The sequence below is a fragment of the Amborella trichopoda genome, chromosome 7 (genome assembly GCF_054954075.1).
Source record: "Amborella trichopoda isolate Santa Cruz 75 chromosome 7, AtrichopodaSantaCruz75HAP2 v2.0, whole genome shotgun sequence".
Taxonomy (NCBI): Eukaryota; Viridiplantae; Streptophyta; class Magnoliopsida; order Amborellales; family Amborellaceae; genus Amborella; species Amborella trichopoda.
The window spans coordinates 8,886,431-8,908,480 of record NC_142342.1 but is presented as its reverse complement, the minus strand read 5'-3'; the positions used below and the strand labels follow the sequence as shown (position 1 = coordinate 8,908,480).

Genomic DNA, 22,050 nt, shown 5'->3' with positions numbered 1-22,050 from the left:
ACGATATTGTCCGTAATTAGGAGGGATACCATACATACTTCTATAAGAAACTAACTCTATCCACTATAAGGAATAAGTGTTCTTTCTATCAAATTTTTTAATTTTAACCATATTTAATTTTCTAAAATACTCCTGGACAAAAATGTTACTACATAATGAAATAAAGGTATTAAATACATTAAGCAAGTACTTGTTGGATTTATTCAAGACATTTACCACGAAACGGAAGAAAATTGGAAAGATAATCCAGTGGTTTTCCATGAAACAACAGAAAGTTTCTCAGAACATCTGATTTCCAATGACATCCAGAACATGAAAAGAATAACTAGAAGAAAAAGATAAAAAATAAATAAATAATAAAAAAATTGAGGTATTCCAGAAGATTTTATCCGAAGGAAACACCAAATTGCTGTTATTGTCCATACCTCACTAAACACCCTAAAATGCTCTTGCTTTTCTGAAACAAACTCTCGTAATATTCAAACACTTGTCAGCTACTAGATAACAACCGATTACCCCCTAATTAATAGTAAGTTTGACCTTTGAAAGAAAAATAATAACGCAAAGGCCTAGTCATGCAATAAGAACACCAGATTATATAATCAGAAACATACCAGATCCTTGAGTTATTACTGGACGCCATCCCATGACATGAACCAGTATTTTTTCATATATATCATCAGAAATAACTAGAAGCAGAAGATTTTGCTAACTTGATAAGATGGTAAGAGAGACATCCATTGAGGTGATCGTTTTCCCATTCCATCGGATATGTCCTTTTCATAGTCTCTTAGATTATAATAAACAGTGTCCACTGGGGTGATCACAATGGTAAATTATCATAAGATGCTCGCTCTCTCCTGCACTTGTAGATCATCATACGAAGCTCTCTCTCCTGCACTTACCCATTTCACCGTATCATATGGACTACAGAAGAAACAGTGTCCACTGAGCTCATCACAATAGATAAAATGATGGATGGCAATGGAAAGAGACTGTATCCAACAGTAAGACTGAATCCAATGATGGGTTGCACAGTCCATCATCATCCATTTTTTATAGGATGATCTAGACACATGGCCTACCCTTTTTACACAGTCCATTGAATTAAGATATAGTTTCCTGTTTTATAAATACAAATCCAACTACTAAACCCATACTCACCATCACTAAGAACTAGAGCCATGTCGCTGTCAATCACAGCTGGGATACGATGTGCCATAGTGAGGACTGTGAAATCTCTGAACTTTGTTCGAATGATCCTCTGAATTAAGTTGTCTGTGGCCGTGTCGACAGAAGTTGTTGCTTCATCAAGCACCAATATACATGCCTGCTTTGGACGGGCTTGACCCGGTGACAGAAGGTGCCACTGCCCAACTCCCATTTTCCAGAACTGTACATGAACATATAGCCACCAAAGTAAAACAATTCAATTCCCGTGTATTGAAAAGGAAAAGAAATTTCTAGGGAGATTTTAAGGAATTCTAGGTGAAAAATAAGAAAGCTAAAAAGTAACAAACATTGGAGAGAGCGATAAAATTGGAAAATCTATTTATTTTCTACCTTTCCTTTCTATGCTTCCTTCAATAGGTTACATGGGTTTGAACTTATACCCTCACGGTTGCAACAAATACCTTCCATCTGAGCCATGGCTCAACTATTTAAAAACAAAAAAGAGTTTCTTACAATTATATTTATCTTAAACTATCAACATATCCTTCTATTTCCTCAAAAACTTACACTTCCATTTGCACATAAACATATTTTATTTCAAAAATTTGTGCAAAACAAATTTAAAAAAAGAGTCAAGATCTTGCCATATTATCAAAAGCTTTCATGGAATTATAAAGGGAAAGAAAAAAAGATGATAATTGTTAATATAAACTGCTAAGTAACATCTTAGCTAAAGGAATCCACAAGCACACATAAACAGTTGTATTCAGGAGAAACATACATACCTAAGGGTCAAGCTACTGTTGTTTTCTATTGGTAATTTCTCCAAGCTGACACCAGACAAGTACCTGGGAACTACCAAATAAGATCAGATCAGAATGAAGAGCTAACATCATCTTTTTTTCCACTTCAAAGAAACTTCACAATCTCATTAAAGAAAAAGTAAGGAAACATAAAAGCCACATGCTAAAGCATTTTGAATTTCTTTTTTCTTTTGCATTTTCTGATACTTCATAAAAAAAATTAAGGAAACATAAAAGCCACATGCTAAAGCATTTTGGATTTGTTTTTTCTTTTGCATTTTTTAATACTCCGTAAAAAAAAAAGTAAGGAAACATAAAAGCCACATGCTAAAGCATTTGGATTTGTTTTTTCTTTTGCATCGTAATCTCATTAATAGAGCAAACCCAGAAAGACTCACTGGTAAACTTGAATTTTGAAGTCAGGTTTCTCAATGAGATGAGAGGATTAATGAGTAAGAGATAAATACTAACCTCCCATACTTGAAGTCAGGTTTCTCAAAGAAAGTAATAGCATTTGCTTCACCATCCATTTGACAAAACCAACAAAAACGACAACCCACCATATGGGATAAAATGTGAACAAAACAGTCCAGGTTCATTGACAGCCACAAAGGCATAAATAACAATCCAAGCAATCCTTGCACAGGGTGCAAATGAGAATAAACCAAACTAAGTCAGAAAAGAAACCACTTAGCTAAGAATGGCACATATTAACACTAATAAACTAATAGGACATGAGACATGAGAAAGCAACTTAGGCAACATTGCTATAAACTATATTACCAACAAAATTCAGGAAAGAAATAGATCCATTGATCACCTTGCCGAATACTGATGAATAAAAGGTATTTACTAAGGAGAAACATGAACATGCATAATAAATTCAACTAATAGGCTAGGGGTGGCAATTGGGTCAGATCCTAGGCTAGGTCCATGTCTTGGATGTACTGGGTCAGGTCCTGCTCATTTCCAAATGACTTTTACCCCACCCCAGTCGTGCCTGGGTCCGAGTCCGGCTTGGACCCCTAGTCGAGCAGGGTTGGGTACAGATCGGGACCGACCCAACCGACTATATACTATAACAATATGTAATTTTTTTTTGTTTTTTAATCTCTGGACTCAGGTTGGGGTTGGACCCGATCCGGGTCTGGCTCCATGTGAAACCTAGTTGGGTAAGGTCTGAGCCAGGGTCGACCTGGACCAACCCTATAGGTCGCCACCCCTACTAATAGCATTACTCACTACAATCAACAGGTCAATCTCAAGCTGGCAAGACACAAGATTTAATCAACGCACAACTAACAAGTTTGATAAATTGAACTTTATGTATAGTTATAGCATGTCAAGCAAGAAGAACAAAAGACACGCACCATGCATGGCACGAAGGGTCATAACAAGCAGACAATCAAAAATTAAATGGTTGGTCATGATAATCATCCTATTTAGTCAAAAAATAAAGTAAATATGGGGCCTACAGATTACCAAAGACTAGGCATGAGAAATTTTGTAATAACGTCCAATAGAAAAATATAAGATACAGTTAAAATTTCCATGAAAAATTACAATATCAAAAGATAAAAAAATATTTGCTTCCCTTCTACCAAGAGGAAACCATCTCACCACAAGAAGCCAACTTTGTTGTATTTTTTCTAAAGTTTAATTCTCTATTTATTTTTTTTTCAGTCAACCATCAATGCTCCTTTTTTTTTCCATTTTTGATACAATAATAGTAACCACTCAATGTGATACTTTGAAAAGTAAACAACACTCAGCCATGTGTGTTGAATAATGGTCTCCTGATAGGAGTGCCATAGTTGTCAGGAGAAAGCTATAATGAATTAAACAGCAACATTGTAGGGTCAAGAGGGGAACTCATATTCAAAATATACAAAATGTTCAATCTCAAGATCGTTGAAAGCACAAACAGATGAAAAGAGGAGGAATAGTTGGTTGAAAACATCATCATCATCATCTGAGACTTATCCCAACTATTTGGAGTCGGCTAGTTGGTTGACAACGATATAGAAATAATGACCCATGTTTCTCCCAGGTACCAAAGATAATAAAGGAATCCAACATATAGGCACTTCATCAAGAAGCATCACATGAACAAAAGCTTGAACTTATGTTAGGAATGTCCAAACCCTTATATTGTTAACAATTATAGACAAGAAGGGACCGCAAGCAGATATCAAACTATGGTATCAAGAGGTTGCATATATAATTCACAAAAATAATGTATAAATAATTCGTAAAGAATTTTCATTAGTACAGTTTGTATTTGTTTGCATCATCAACATCACACAAGCCTGAATAACTTATTTATCTAATAAAAGTACTAGATCATGCAAATACTCAAACCACCAAGTTAAAATAATAAACAGATAGAAATCAACCACGAAAGCATCACAAGCTTCAAGTTTTCTTCTATAGAATAAATCAATAACAGGAGGTAAATATTCCAAGTCTCCTCTCAACTCCTAAAACCACTATTTAAATAAGTTTAAACACAAAAAACCTTACAAGCTTGTAAATCCTACCCATCAATCAATTCCCTTCTAGTCTCCACCATATATTCCCATCATAATCCTACTAAATAAAAGCATCTTAAGTAAAGCAACTTAAAAGACTCTAAAATAAACACAAAATAAAATCCCAAAGAAAACCTAATTTGTGACTGTAGGGATGCCAAAATCACGCCCAAATGGCATTCCCTTTTTCATGAGTGGTATTTTCCTCATAAAAGAAAGGTCTTTTATAGAGGCACATAAAAGTATATTTGTAGAGAGAAAACAAAAAGAGAGAAGTGTAGAGAAGTTTTAGGAGGTAGAGATTGGGGGTTTCTTGCCCAAACCCTAACACCATTGTGGCCTCATATTGAGTCGGTTTTTCATCGATATTTCTTTGCAGCGATGGTCTTGGTCGACGGTGATGAAGAGATGAGTCAATTGATAGTGGTATTGTGGTAGAAAATTTATACTTGAGCTTTCTTTGCCATTGATTGAGGTAATCTCTATAAAAGCCCAAACTTGTAGATTTTTTCCATTGATAGTAAATGCATCCTTGCCACTTGTCCATAGATGTAGCCCATTTTGGATGAACCACGTAAATGTGCGTGTGCCTTTTACTTATGTTGTAGTTTGGTGATTTCCCATTTTACTTGTTTTTCTTGTTTCTACATTTTTCCCAAATGTATTGCACACATTATTGTTTTTGGGTATTTTGTTTGCATGTTGGAATCATTTTTGTAGGGTGCTCACACATCAAGTAGGGATTTAGGCGATCCCGATTTTCCAACAAGTGGTATCAAAAAATGGCATCTCACAAGTTTGAGGTGGAGAAATTTAATGGGAAAAGGTGATATTGAAATTTGGTAAATAAAAATGCAAGATTTAATGGTACAGCAAGGGCAACACAAGGCATTACTTAAAAAGATAAGAAACCAGTAAATATGACCGATGATGATTGGGAGGAACCTGATACAGATGGCACGAGCCACTATTCGCTTGTGTTTAGAGCAATGGTTTACAAAACGGATCGGTGACCCGGATCGGGCTTCCAAAAAACCGATCCGGATCGACGAATCGGCGATCCGGATCCGGAATCGGGTGAATCGGTCAGAATAAAGCTTAAAAAAAATCCGAAAAAATTATTAAAATTCATTATAAATATTGTTTTTTAGGAATTCAATAAGAAATGAGGGTACTCCATTAAGAATTTTCATGTTTTTGAATGAATATGCGAATAATGATATGTTCTTTCCCTGCATGAACCGCCATTCAGCATTTAATTTACATCACACAAAAGGATAAACATATAATTATCATGGAATAAGTATATCAACATACATGGACTACAATAAAGCATAAAATTAGTAACATATGATCTAAAAATAAAATGATAGACGACGTTATTGTTCTTCTTGGTCACGCTGGTGCCATTGATTGAATTCGTTTAACAATTCATTGATTCGATCTAAAAACGAATCATCGATATTAGCAGGCGTCTGACTATTCCCAAATCCCTGAGTGTTAGTGTTTTGTTGTGTTCCCAATCTAAAATCCTCGAAGATTGTCCATCCTTCATGCTCACCTGCACTGTCGTGCACATCCCTACACTGTTGCTGTTGGGACTCGATATGTGAATAATATGGCTGGGATAGGGTGGCCTTAGAATCATCATCTCTCTCATTTTCTCTTTGAATAATATGGATTAAAAAAAAAAATAACAAATTTTCAAAAAAATCGATCATGAATTAAAAAAAAAAATCACAAATTTTCAAAAAATTCTATCATGGATTACAAAAAAAAATTTGATCATGGATTAAAAAAAAAAAATTCACAAATTTTCCAAAAATTCTATCATGGATTACAAAAAAAAATTCGATCATGGATTAAAAAAAAAAAATTCACAAATTTTCCAAAAATTCTATCATGGATTACAAAAAAAAATTTGATCATGAATTAAAAAAAAAATCACAAATTTTCAAAAAATTCAATCATGGATTACAAAAAATTTGATCATAGATTACATAAAATTCGATCATGGGTTACATAAAATTCGATCATGGATTACATAAAATTCGATCATGGATTACAAAAAAAAACAAAAAAAAAAAAACAAAAAATTTAATCGTGGATTACAAAAAAAGAAAAAAACAATTCGATCATGGATTACAAAAAATTCAATCATGGATTACAAAAAACTCTATCATGGGTTACAAAAAAAGCAAAAAACAAAAAATTCAAACATTTCGATCATGGATTACAAAAAAAAAAACAAACATTTCGATCATGGATTACAAAAAAAAAAAAAACATATCGATCATGTATTACAAAACATTCGATCATGGATTACAAAAAATTCTATCATGGGTTACAAAAAAAAACAAAAAATTCGATCATGGATTACAAGAAAAAAAAACAAACATTTCGATCATGGATTACAAAAAATTCGATCATGGATTACAAAAAATTCTATCATGGGTTACAAAAAAAAAAAAAATTTGATCATGGATTACAAAAAAACAAAAACAATTCGATCATGGATTACAAAAAAATCGATCAAGTATTACAAAAAACTCTATCATGGATTACCAATAAAAAAAAAAAAAAAAAAAAAATCCGTACGAGACTCGCTGTTTCACTGTTCGGACTCGCCGATTCCGTATAGTGAATCGGCGATTCACTGTACAAAATCGTCCGGTTCTCTCTAGAACTGGACGATTTCCGAGTTTTTAACTGATACGATCCACTTTTTGAGATTTCCGAGTCGAACCGGGTGAGTCCGGTTCGACTCGGCGTTTTTTAAAACACTGGTTTAGAGCAATGGTTTAAAAAACGGATCAGTGACTCGGATCGGGCTCCCAAAAAACCGATTCGGATCGGCGAATCGGCAATCCGGATCGGGAATCGGTCAGAATAAAGCTTAAAAAAAATCCGAAAAAATTATTAAAATTCATTATAAATATTGTTTTTTAGAAATTCAATAAGAAATAAGGGTACTCCATTAAGAATTTTCATGTTTTTGAATGAATATGCGAATATTGATATGTTCTTTCCCTGCATGAACCGCCATTCAGCATTTAATTTACATCATACAATAGGATAAACATAGAATTATCATGGAATAAGTATATCAACATACATGGACTACAATAAAGCATAAAATTAGTAACATATGATCTAAAAATAAAATGATAGACGACGTTATTGTTCTTCTTGGTCACACTGGTGCCATTGATTGAATTCGTTTAACAATTCATTGATTCGATCTAAAAACGACTCATCGATATTAGCGAGCGTCTGACTAGTCCCAAATCCCTAAGTGTTAGTGTTTTGTTGTGTTCTCAATCTAAAATCCCCGAAGATTGTCCATCTTCATGCTCACCTACACTGTCGTGCTCATCCCTACACTGTTGCTGTTGGGACTAGATATGTGAATAATATGGCTGGGATAGGGAGGCCTCAGAATCATCTCTCTCATTTTCTCTTTAAATAATATGGATTAAAAAAAAAAAATAACAAATTTTCAAAAAAATCGATCATGGATTAAAAAAAAAAAATCACAAATTTTCAAAAAATTCGATCATGGATTACAAAAAAAAATTCGATCATGGATTAAAAAAAAAAGTCACAAATTTTCAAAAAATTCAATCATGGATTACAAAAAATTTGATCATGGATTACATAAAATTCGATCATGGATTACATAAAATTCGATCATGGATTACAAAAAAAAACAAACAAAAAATTCGATCGTGGATTACAAAAAAAGAAAAAAACAATTCGATCATGGATTACAAAAAATTCAATCATGGATTACAAAAAACTCTATCATGGGTTACAAAAAACACAAAAAACAAAAAATTCGATCATAGATTACAAAAAAAAAAACAAACATTTCGATCATGGATTACAAAAAAAAAACAAACATTTCAATCATGGATTACAAAACATTCGATCATGGATTACAAAAAATTCTATCATGGGTTACAAAAAAAAAAACAAAAACAAAAACTTCGATCATGGATTACAAGAAAAAAAAACAAACATTTCGATCATGGATTACAAAAAATTCGATCATGGAATACAAAAAATTCTATCATGGGTTACAAAAAAAAAAAAGAAGCAAAAAATTTGATCATGGATTACAAAAATAAAAAATAAAAAAAATTCCGTACGGACTTGCCAATTCCGTACAATGAATCGGCGAGTTACTGTGCAAAATCGTCTGGTTCTCTCTAGAACCGGACGATTCCCGTTTTTTCGCCGATTCGATTCGTCATATAGCGATTCCCGAGTCGAACCGGGCGAGTCCGGCTCGACTCGGCGTTTTTTTAAACACTGGTTTAGAGAATGAAGTGTCGTTCAATATTATTGGGAAAAGATGACAAAAGATTTGTGGGAAAAGAGGGTGCAAAAGTGTTGTTCAATATTGTTTCTAAGACGAATTTTCTTTAAAAAAAAATTATATTCTTTAATAATGAAAGAGGGTACAAAAGTGTCGAAACACTTAAATGAATTTAATAATATCATTTGTCAACTTGAAAGTATTGGTGTGATAATGGAGGATGAAGATAAGGCGGTCAACTTGTTTTGTACATTACTGAAATCCTACGATAGCCTTGTTACTACATTGAGTTGCAGTAAAGAAGATTATCTTGATTTAGGCTCAATTTGTAGTGCACTTCTTGCCAATGAACGTCAAAAGAAGGAATCAATGGATGATTTGATAGATTCAAGGATGGACGTTCTTATGGCAAGAAGCCAATCAAAGTCAAGTTGGTTTTATGACAAAGGTTGTTGGCTTTGTTGCAAGCTTGGCCAAATAAAGAAAAATTGCTGGCAAAGAAAAGGGCAAAATACCTCAAAGTGTTTCGGTTTGGTAAAGGAAGGGAAAGGTCAGGCCAAGAATGAGACTCGCCAAATTGAAGAATCAACATCCGGTTATATTGAAGAAGAGGTGTTGGTGGGATGTAATCCCATGTACTATCAAAGTTGGGTTCTTAATAGTGGAGCCACACATCATATGTGCCAATATAGATCGTGGTTTGATATGAGTCATGTGAGGGCGGTTTAGCATCAATGGCAAATGATTCAATAAGTAAGATGATCGTAATGGGCACGACTCACATAAGGATATATGATGAGATGGTTTGGACACTTGAAAATGTGAGACTTGTGCCGGATTTAAAGAACAACTGGATTTCACTTTCTTCGCTTGATGTGGAAGGCTACAAATTTACCGGGCAAGGTGTAGTGGTCAAAATTTCAAAAGGGGCTCTAGCTATGATGAAGGGAGTCTGAGAAGGAAATTTGTATAAATTATTAAGGAGCATAATTATAAGTGAAAGGGTAAATTTCATTGTAGAGAAAGGTGTAGCTCAAAAGGGAGCATATGGTTTGACAATTGAAGATCTTGGTGACACAAAGTAAGGTCTTGATAAGGATATTTGGCAAGGTGGGGAAATTGAAGATTTGGGACTTTCACAAGGGAATGTGAAGTCAGAAACACCACATGAATTTCCTTTGGGTCAATGTTCAAATTTGGTGAACGAAGGATCGATGTGATTAGAATGTTGCATGCTACTCTAATATTGATTTTGATGTTTACCATGATTTGTATGCGATTTGTTATTTCACTTGTTTGTGGTTTTCTTTATTGGCTTGTGTTTAGCCTAGGAAATGTTTTTTGGAATGCAGTGGATACTTCAAATTTTGATAACTATGGGCAAGCATTGCCAAGGTTATGAACATAAAGAAGCCTACGTGGGAGAGACTTATGCAAAGGATCTCAATGATATAAGATCAAGCATTGGTTTGTTGTTGTAGGTGTGTAGAAAATGATTCACCTAGACCATGTGTGAAGGCAAGATGGCCTCAAGAACTCAAGGATGGGAGTATTGAAAAAGGTGGAGTTTGCATGAGAAGCACAAGCATGAAGAAAGATGAGCAAAGCATGCTTATGGAGGTTATTGGGCTAGAGAGCTTGCGAAATTGGCTAAGTTCTCTAAGTTCTTCAAAAAGGGAATAACGGGATATGGTTGGGAAGGCAAGGGTGTCATTCTACATCAAGGTGGAGATTGTTGCGACCTGATGTCAAAATCACTCATATATGGCATTCTCTCTTTCACTTACAATTGTGTTCCATAATAATTTATAAAAAATTCCTTCCTAGACTCCCTTCATCATAATTAGAGTCCCCTTTGAAACTTTAAACACTCCATCTTGCCCAGTAAATTTGTAGCCGGAAATATATAAAAAAGAAAGTATAATTAAGCTTTTCTTTAAATCTGGCACATGCCTCACATTTTTCAAGTGTCTGAACCATCCTATCATATATCCTTATGCGAATCGTGCCCATTCTGATTGTCTTACTCATTGAATTGTTTCCCATTGATGCTAAACCGCCCACACATGCCTCATAAGCATCAAACCACGATCTATGTGCGCACATATGATGTGTGGCGCCACTATCAAGAACCCAACATTGATAGTACAAGAGATTACATCCCACTATCAACACCTTATCTTCAATATAATCGAATCTTGATTCTTCAACTTGGTGATCCTCATTCTTGCCCTCCCCTTTCCCTTCTATTCCTAAGCCGAAACATTTTGAGGAATTTTGCCATCTTTGTTGTCAACAAGTTTTCTTGATGTGGCCAAGCTTGCCACAAAAACAACAACCTTTGTCATAAGACCCCCTTGACTTTGATCGGCTACTTGAGGATTCTCTTGATGAACCAATCCGTTCATCCAACTAGCCTCTAGCTATAAGAACATCCATCATCGAACCCATCGAATCATCCAACGATGGTTTCTTTTGAAATTCATTGGCAAGTACACTACAAACCGAGCACTAATCAAGCGAATCTTTTTTACTACAACTCAATGTAATAACAAGGCTATCGTAAGATTCCGGCAATGTACAAAGTAAGGTGACTGGCTTATCTTCCAATCTCACATAATACTTTCAAGTTGACAAATGATATTATTAAATTCATTCAAGTGTTCTGACACTTTCGCATCCTCTTTCATTCTCAAGAAATAGAACTTTGGCTTTAAGAAAATTCAGTTTGTGAGAGATTTTTTTTATACAAACTTAACAATTTTTCCCACAAATCTTTTGTTGTCTTTTCCCCAACAATATTAAACAACACTTTATTCGCTAAACATAAGTGAATAGTGACTCGTGCCTTCGTATCAAGTACCTCTCAATCATTATCGATCATATTTAATGATTGCTTATCTAAGTAATGTCTTGTGTTACCATTGATGTACATTTAATCTTGCATTTTTAATTTCCAAATTTCAAAATTATTTTTCCTATTAAACTTCACCTCAAATTTGTGAGATGTCATTTTCCCAAAAATACTACACTACTTCCTTGAGCTCAGATACCACTTGTTGGAAAATAAGGATAACCCAAATCCCTACTTGATGTGGCGAGCACCCCACAACAACGATTCCAACACCCAAACAAAATACCCAAGAACAATAATGTGTGCAATATATTTGGGAAAATATAAAAAAAGAAAAACAAGTAAAATAAAAAATCACCAAACCACAACAAAAGTAAAAGTAGAAAGCACACACATGTACGTGGTTTACCCAAAATTGGTTACATCCACGAGCAAAGGACAAGGATGCATTCACTATCGATGGAAGAAATCTACAAGTTTGGGGTTTTGTAGAGATTACCTCATATAATGGTAACGAAAGCTCAAATAGAAATTACCTACAACAATACCATCATCAATCGACTCTTCTCTGTCAACGTCGACCAAGACTGTCGCTGTAAAGAAATGTCAATGAAAAATTGGCCTAATAAGAGGCCACAATGGTGCTAGGGTTTGTACAAGAAACCCCCAATCTCTACCTTGCAAAACTTCTCTACACTTTTTCTTTTCGCTTCTCAATATACAAATGCACTTTTATGAGTCTTTCTTCTATGAGGAAAAATACCCATCATGAAAGAGGGAATGCCATATGGGAGTGGGAGTGATTTTATAAATGGGAATGCTAAATTAGGATAACTCAAATCCCTACTTATTGTGGTCAGCACCCCACAACAATGATTCCAAGAATGACTTCCACGAAAAATATATATATATGAATATACTTACAATAAAAATACTTCCTCAAATTAATCCATTGTGCAAACGAACCATAGTTATGTAATAGAATCAACGCATTAGTAAAGGGTAGCCAAAACAAATAAAAAAACTAAGTTTTAAACAAGATTACTACATCAAACAACATAAAATAAAACACATTACATAAGGGAAGAAAAGGATAACTCCATCAAAAAAAAGATTATGCAGAAAATAAGAAACCCAAGGGAAATCAATAGATAACTCCACAAAAAAGAAGGGCACCGGCGGTTCCGAGCAGTAAAATGATGATTCTCTCCGGTAAAACGGTGATTTGTGTTGGGTAGGCCTTATGAGAGCTTGTATTCAAATATTTGATATAGTGGAGCATACACTCAGTGGAAACATGGTCCTGCTGGACCGAGATAGGAAAATTCTACTTGTTGATACTTTGACTTAACTTTACGTGCTAGTCCAATCGAGTTGAAAAACCCTTATCGATGAGAGTTAGCAAGATCATCCCTTGATGAGGTCGGAACTGCTCAGGAGAGTGAGCTAAGGGACTGTGTGACCCTTGTGTGTAATGGTAGGCCTTTAGAGACAAAGGCCTAAGCCTCATCACTACACCATCATACAACATGTACACATGACAGTCGTATCGAGAAACCAAGTCACCATTGAGGATGAAGCATGTACATGTGCGAGATACCCCTATGCACCATAGAGCTGTGGTTGCAATAGGTCTGTGACATTGGACTCATCTCTAGGGGAGAAACTTTAATCCATAAACTGAGATTGTGTCCTGCAATAGTCTGTCGAAACTGTTGGGTCAGTTTGAAAAAGCAAGCGTGGATTGTAATTCACAATAGAAGATGGAGGGCTTCAACGATATTATAATTCTTAGACCTAGTTGGATCTAATTCCCATCAAAATTATTTATATTTAATTATTTTGAAGTTAAATGATTTTTAGATTGATTATTTGAATTCTTATGAGTCTCTGGATATTTTATTTTTGTAAAATGGATTTATAAATTAAGAGATTCAATTTTCAGTATTTAAATATTCAAATAGAAATAATGTTTATTTCCAATATTCTAAAAATAATTTTATGAATTTTATAAATTCACTAATTATATGGGGGCCCACCGTGGCTATGGGCCCACCATAAAATATATCACATGGAGAATTTTGTAAGGTCCCCCATGAGGCCACCTAAGGTGGCACGCCAACCCAAATTGATCCTTATTTACTATTTTGTATTGAATTGATATAATATAGTATGCTTTGAAATTATGGAAGATTGATTTCAATAGATATATTATGCGTTAGAAGATTATAGAGAATTAAAATATGATTGACAATATTTTTCATATTTGATGGGTTTAAGTTTAAGAAGCTGAATAATAAGGTTCTAGCACCTTCCTTTGAATCATGAAAGTTGATCTAAGGATTGGATTGCTTAGATCTTTCACCCCACAGGTCTTCGATGATCAATGGTTTGAATCTAATCTCCATGAGGATCACTAACCCTAAAGAAACCCTAAACCTTAGAAACTCTATAAATAGGGGCTCTCTCATCTCTAAATCTCTACACCTCTCATCTCATTCTCTCTCCTAAGGCTGTACGCCACCCTCTAGGTTTTCTCTCTCATCTATCAAAGATATCTTTCTCATCTCTCCCTTAACATAGTTTGTGGGTAAGAGGGGGCACGCCCCAAGTTAGGTGCAAGAGGAGGTATGCACATACAATCTCTAAGGTATTGAAGCATCGGTATGCTAAGTTATGTTCCATTGCTCTCATATTTTGTAAAGGTAATAGATGTAGCTTTTCCATACTTTGTAAATTTGAGATAGACTACTGATTTTGTGCACCATTGTAAGAGAAGACCTGGTGTGGGGTATACTAAGTCTGGTTGAGGTAATCTTTCAGCATCTCGTTTTATGCTTTGCAACTTTTTATTTCTTGTGCCTTCTTATTCCCATAAGCATTATGTTTCTTTTGTTTATTGAATAAAAAATATTGTGATTAGTAACAACAAATGAGAAACTTTTAGTAATTTATTTGTTTCTCTTAAGCTGAATTAATTGTATTTGCAGTTGTATTAATACAATTGATACAACCATTGTATGTATTTGAAACGTTGTAATTATTAATACAATTAATACAACAATAAGTACAATTAATTCAACTCAAGATAAACAAATAAACAACATTTTATTTGTTTATTACAATATCTTTTATTCAATAAAAGAAAAAAACATAATGCTTATGGGAATAAGAAGGCACAAGAAATAAAAAGACTGCAAAGCACAAAGCAAGATGCCAGCACCTCAATCGGACTTTAGTTCACTCCACACCGAGTCTCCTCCTCTAATGACGCACGGGATCAATGGTCTATCTCAAATCTACAAAGTATAGGAAAGCTAAGGCTACAACCCTTACAAAATATGAGAACAATAGAACATAACTTAGCACACCTAAGCCTCAATACCTTAGAGATTGTATGGGCAAGCCCCCTCTTACACCTAGCTTGGGATGTGCTCCCTCTAACATTCTAGCTATGCTAAAGGAGAGATGAGAGAGATATCTTACAAAGAGGAGAGAGATATCTTAGAGATATGAGAGAGAAAACCTACAAGGTGGCGTGCCACCCTAGGAGAGAGAGAGTAGAGAGAATGAGATGCGAGGTGTAGAGATTTAAGGACAGGAGAGCCCCTATTTATATAGTTTCCAAGGGTTAGGGTTTCTTTAAGGTTAGCCATCCTTATGGAGATTAGATCCAAACCATTGATCATCGGAGACATATAAAGTGAGACATCTGAGCCCTCCAATCCTTAGATCAATCTTCATGTTTCAAAAGAAGGTACTAGAACCTTATCTTTCAGCTTCCTAAACCTAATCCCATCAAATAATGAAATATGAAAAATCTTATCAATCATACTTCAATTTTCCGTAATCTTCTTACACATAATATATTCATTGAAATCAATCATCCATAATATCAAATCATTCTATATTATATCAACCTGATTGATAGCCTAGGTGGCTTTAATACAAAATAGTAAGTAAGAATCAATTTAGGTTGGGCATGCCACCCTAAGTGGCCTTATGTAGGGACCCCACAAAATTCTCCATGTGATATATTTTATCGTAAGCACCATAGCTCATGGTGGGCACCCATACAATTAGTTAATTATAAAATTCATAAAATGATTTTTAGAATATTCAAAATAAACATTATTTCTATCTGAATATTTAGATACTGAAAATTGTGCATCTCTTAATTTATAAATCCATTTTGCAAAAATAAAATATCTAGAGCCTCATAAAAATTCAAATAATCAATCTAAAAGTCATTTAACATCAAAATAATTAAATCCAAATAATTTTGATGGGAATCGGATCTAACTAGGTCTAGGAATTATAATATTGTTGAAGTACTCTAACTTCTATTGAAGACTATAATCCACACTTTTTTTTTGAAGTTGACTATAATCTACACTTGCTTTCTCAAACTGACCCAGTAATTCCCATGACCCATAGTCCACTACAGGGGTTTATGATTGGGTTACCAAAGTCAGCCAATAGGTAAGAAGACACAATCTCAGTCTATGGATTACAGGTTCTTCCCTAGAGACGAGTCTCAGGTCACATAGACCTGATGCAACCACAACTCTATGGTGCACATGGGCAATCTCTCGCATATGTACATGCTTCAACCTAAATGGAGACTTGCTTTCCCAATACAGCTATCATTTGTGAAAGTAGGACAAATGTGATATAACACAATTTAAATAACTTTTTAATTTTTATATCTTCCACCGACTAGAACACTTACAATGGTCCAATTACAATAACCCAACTTAAAAAGAAAAGAATAAATAAATAAATTGGTTCTCACTTGCCGCCTCCGATTACAACTTTTTTTTATTGAAGGACGAAAGTATAGGTAAAAGAAATTACAAACAATGTGTTGCAAAAATATAAAATAAAGATGTCGAAAGATCCCCTCAACCGAACTTAGAACACCCCACACCAGGAGTCCTTCCTCCAGTGGCGCATGAGATCAATGAACTTTCTCAGATCTTCAAAATATGGGAAAGCACTGGTTAAACCTCTCCACAAAGTATGAGAGCAAGAATCTTATCAAGGCCCAGTGCCTTAAATCTATCTTATCAAGGACTCAATGCCTTAGATTGATGTGTGGGGCATGCCGACCTTCCATTTACATCCTATTGCCTTACGATGTCGAGGTAGGGTACTAGTTCCCGTACATGGTTTTGATTTATGGAAGAGTATTCATCTTTCATGGCTTCTACCAATGGTCCTTTTCAGAACAAGTTATGACTTTTTGGTAAGTAGAAGACTCATGATTTGACTCATCCCTAACCCTTTCATAGCGTTCCCCCAGGTAAACAAAGTTATCAAGGTACATCGATGGTCTTGAGACTCGATTACTTCTTCTATGTTGGGGTCAGGTTCAAGTTCTTGATTCCCAACCATGTCAATAGCCTCCACAAAGAGATAGGCTTGTTTGTCATTAACTCTTGCTTCAAGGAACTCATCCTCAAAGAAATGGGCATCGTGGATCTCAATAACCGCCCCATTATGATGGTTGTAAAATTGATACCCCTTACCATGATCAAGGTAGCCAATGAAAATGGTCTTGATGGTTTTGGGATCTAGTGTTATCTTATTTTGGTATGGGATAATAATATGGGCTAAGAAACCCCATACTCTTAAATGATCGAGGGACGGAGTACAACCAGTGAATATCTCATGAGGAATACGAGGAGCAACTTTGGTGGGAGCCCTATTTAGGATGTAACCTACCGTCAATATTGCTTCTCCCCAAAACTCTAGGGAGAGTTTTGCGTGCCCCATCATACTTCTCACCATTTTTACCAAAGTCCTATTCTGTCTCTCGGCAACTCCATTTTGCTCTAGTGTGTAGGGCATAGTGTATTGATGGATAATTTCATGCTCCACACACAGGTCTCTAAAGAGATCGGATGAGTACTCATCACCCCTATCAGTTCTTAGGAATTTGATTTTCAAGTTGGTTTGGTTTTCTACATCGGCTTTATATTCCTTGCATTTATCTAAGGCTTTGAATTTTGCATGCATCAAGTATATGTGGCCATATCACGAGTGGTCATCAATAAAAGTAATGAAATAGAAACACTTTCTACAGCTTTTGATAGCCACGGTCATAGGACCGCATATGTCACTATGAATGATTTCTAACAAGTTAGAAGCTCTTTTTGCCCCGGTGGAATTTTTTCTTAGTAACTTTCCTTGCACACATGATTCACATACTTTTGATAGATCTCCCTTATAATTTTCAAGGATCTCATCTTTCCTTAATCTTTCCATTATATTAAAATTTATGTACCCTAGTCGCATATGCCATAGAAAAACATCCACATCATTCGAAGACGATACATAAGCAATATCATCCTTTATTTCAATTGAGTAAAGGTCATTCACACATTGACCAGATATGATAATATCATTGCGGTTTTTCACACCAACTTTATCACGGGAGAAGATGATGATAAAACCGGCCTTAGTGATTTTAAGAACTGAAACCAAGCACTTCCTCATGTTAGGAGCATAGAGTGCTTGCTTTAGGAACAAGATCTTTTCATTCTTCATTTCAAGCACATAATCACCAACCCTAAGACCTCGGTCTTTTGATTTCCTTCCATAAATATGTGTTGCTCACACGGCCCCACGAGAGTAAACCTGCGGAAGCCATCCTTGGTGTTTGCCACGTGATCCGTAGCTCCAGAGTCAAGACACCAAGATGCTCCCTTGGGGTCAGCTAGCAATGTTTCAAAGACCACACATGCAATTTCCTCATTGGCCCCAGGATTTTTGTTGAATCAATTCTTTTCTATGTGGCCAACTTTCTTGCATACAAAGCAAGTCCTAGTCTCTTTCTTTTTGTTATCGTCTCTCTTCTTATTCTTTGCTTTTCCTCTCTTCTTATTCTTATTCTTGCCCTTCCCCTTATAAGGCTTAAAGAAGGGTTGAGTTTTACCATATGTACCGCAGCTCTTGGAGTCAGTGCTTTGCGCACATTCCTCCTTTCTTCCTTGCCTTTGCGCAGTATTATGAGCTCCTCTAGTTTTGGAGCCGTTTTGTCGAGCTGAGAGTGATGTGCTGAAAGTCTCCCATGAATTAGGAAGAGAGTTCATCTTAAGAACCACTAGCATAGAATCTAAACGTCGCATGCCGGTAGCCTCCATCTCTCGAATAAGTGCACGAATGAGATGCACATGATCAGATATCTTCGCACCTTCGTCTATCTTTAGTTCATTGTACTTCTTCATGGCCATTGCTTGCCTCATAAGAGTTGGATATGCGTATTCTTTCTCAAGCCTCTCGTGCATGCTTCTCGCAGTTTTCATTGATTCATACTTAGATGCATATGAGTCAATCATTGAGCATAGTAGGATATTCTTAACATGAATATCTCTACATTTCTAAGAAGCATATGCATCTATCATTTCTTGTTTTGAATTGCTTCTTGGATGATGAGAGCGATCCTCGGATAGTACTCCATCCAAACCCTTGTCATAAAGCACAAACCGTATTTTCACTTCCATGAGGAGTAGTTCAATCCATCAAACCTTTCGGCAAACCTTTTGGCTTTAGGATCTCAGAGATATAGGTTCGAGCAGCCATATTTCTTTTCCCAAAAGGTCAATATATTTCTCAAAAGAAAAAAATAAAAATCCTATGGGCAGCAAGAAACCTCGCTCTTATAAGGCCCTTAATGGCCACAGAAACCCAACAATTGGTACAGGTCGGTGATGAAGTTTTGGCCCTCATCTCAAGAGGCCTACCATCACACATAAGGGTCACACATGGCTCATCCCCTTGGGCAACTCTAACCTCATCAATCTAACCCTCATCGGTTTGTGCTTATGCTCAAGCAAGAAAGGTTTCCGACCTCATCAAGGGATGACCCTGCCAACCCTCATCGGTTCGTGTTGTATGCCTAGGATATAAGAATTTTCCCACTCCACTGGCATTTGCCTATCTCGGTCCAGCAGGACCATGCTCCCGCCGAGGTTATGTTCCACTGTATCAAATATTTCAATACAAGCTGTCCTAAAGCCTTAAATGGCCGCAAAAACCAACAATCAGTAGATAACCACATAAATAGAAAGTAACCAAAAAGCAAGGATCCCATCAAAAAGGAAATTAACCAAAAAAAAAAACAAGGAAACAGTGTAGCAACAAAAGTCCTAAAGATCCAACAATAACCCACCACGCAGTTAAATAAACACATATATTAGTTCCACTATATCAAATATTTCAAGCTGTCATAAAGCCTTAAATGGCCGCAGAAACCAACAATCAGTAGATAACTGCATAAAAAAGAAATAAGCAAAAAGCAAGGATCTCATCAAAAAGGAAATTAACCAAAAAAAAACAAGGAAACAGTCCAGCAACAAAAGTCCTAAAGATCCAACAATAACCCACCACGCAGTTAAATAAACACAGATATTAAACAGAACCACTTCATTGACACAATCAAAATTGATGATGAATCAGCATAGTTAAATAGATGTAAAACAGAACCAATTCATTTACATAATCAAAATTGACGATGAATCATCAAACTTAACAAAGATAGGAAACAGAACATAATCAAAATCAGCAAAGTTAAAAGAAGCATTAGAAGTAAAAAAAAAACAATCCACATAAAGATAGAAGAGAATAGGAAAAGGAGAGAGGAAAGTGAAGTGAAGAGACGAGAGAGAGTATCTGTACCACTGTGATATCGAAGAGGGATTGCATATCAACCTTAAAAAATTCCTCATCCCACTTCGTGAGATCTCGCTCATCATTCTTCTTGTCTTCCTCTCCATCTCTCTCATCATTCATCTTGTCTTCCTCTCACTAGACAACAGCGATCCTCGATCATTTTCTTAATATTGCACGACAGCCTCTCCTACAACTTCAAAAACCTCTCCATCACTACTTCTCAAAAGGAAAGTAGCCTCTTCTACATCTACACTCTCCATTACTACTTCTCAAAAGGATAAGGATCCTCTTCTTCTCTTCAGAGATTTCTGCAACTCTGCCCAACAACAACAACAAAACTCTGGAAAACAACAAAACCCTAAATCCAAAACGTTCCTGGAACTCTCGCTCCAACCTTCAACCCAAACCCAACCTTTTCGATAAAGTTTCTTCTTTCCCAATCCAAACTTCTCTATCGAGAAATAGTATTCTATTGCTTCCCAATTCAAAAACTTAAACGGGCACGCTTCAGTACTTTTAATCGCCCGCTTTCAATTATATCGAAGATAAATGGTTTCATTGTAAATTTTTTCATAGATAAATTACCCCGTATCCATTATAATAACAATGTAATATATTCACCGATTATTATATGAGAAAAGTTTATATAAGTTTGCAACCTTAAAAATGTAAAATTAAATATGCATCTCAAAGATCAAAATCCATATGATAAGTTGTTTTAATGTTGAAAACTCTTTAATTGATTATCTCGACATCGAGATATATAAATATGAAAAAAAAAAATTAAGCCTCAAAAATAGTGCATCTTACAACACATTATCTAGATTGTCCATTTTTAATATTTTTTTATAGATCTACTTGATTTTAAATATTTTTGAAGTTTAAAATTTTATAATTAGATATAAAAATAGATTTTGAGATAATTCTAAGAAACTTTTACATTAAAACTACATCTTATGATAAATTTTGGAGGTACGTCTTAATTGGATTGTTGAAGGTTGCAACCTTATAAAACCGCACCCCTAATATGGATAGAACACAATAAGTGATAAACTTATTATGTTTGTAGTTCTAATCTAATATGGATAGAACATAAATAAGCGAAAAACCATTTTGTTAGTAATTATAATAAGGATGCCATAATAAGAAGAATAATAATAATATCATTATTATTCAGAAATTATCAAAAATATCTTTCTTTTAGATTATTAAAAATAATTTTCAAAATTTTCAAAACCTTGTTCATACCTATTTCTCAGTATTTTTTATAACAATTAATAAATTCGCTCTTGACCCCTCATCAATCCCTCCGCATCTTCATCCCAAATTGGTGACTACTAAAAACAAGATACACCCACATTTCTAAAAGATAAATTAAGAAAAATTTAAAATTTGAATATCTCTTGATTTTCGTTATTAAGTATTTTTGTTTTATGTTTTTGCTAAAAACCATATATGAAAATATATGGCAGGACATCTAGCTGGTGCAAGCATTATGAATTATTGATGAAAATTTTGAAACTTATTGCCTGTCAACGACCACAATAACCACGTACACTTGATCAGTGCATAGAATGAAGTTCACTGCTAATGGCAGTATTGAATGCTAGAAGTACTAATCATGGTCAACGAATTTCTCGAAAACATAGTGGATCGAAGAGACCTTCACCGTGTTTTTGTTTTCGTTTTCTT

At 35.1% G+C, this 22,050-nt stretch overlaps 1 long non-coding RNA gene across 7 annotated transcripts; it reads right to left on the bottom strand.

Annotated features, from left to right (window-relative positions):
- Nucleotides 1-576: 576 nt before the first annotated feature.
- LOC105421412 (uncharacterized) lies at nucleotides 577-20,660 on the bottom strand. 7 transcript variants are annotated; one of them, XR_016059905.1, is made up of 5 exons: nucleotides 20,365-20,660; nucleotides 2,448-2,613; nucleotides 1,959-2,028; nucleotides 1,165-1,393; nucleotides 577-927 (listed from the first exon to the last, which is right to left on the bottom strand). It is a non-coding gene; the product is annotated as an uncharacterized LOC105421412 (long non-coding RNA). The 7 variants fall into 7 exon arrangements; XR_016059906.1 differs by having other exon boundaries at nucleotides 577-895; XR_016059908.1 differs by having other exon boundaries at nucleotides 1,959-2,021.
- Between the last annotated feature and the right edge of the window lie 1,390 nt (nucleotides 20,661-22,050).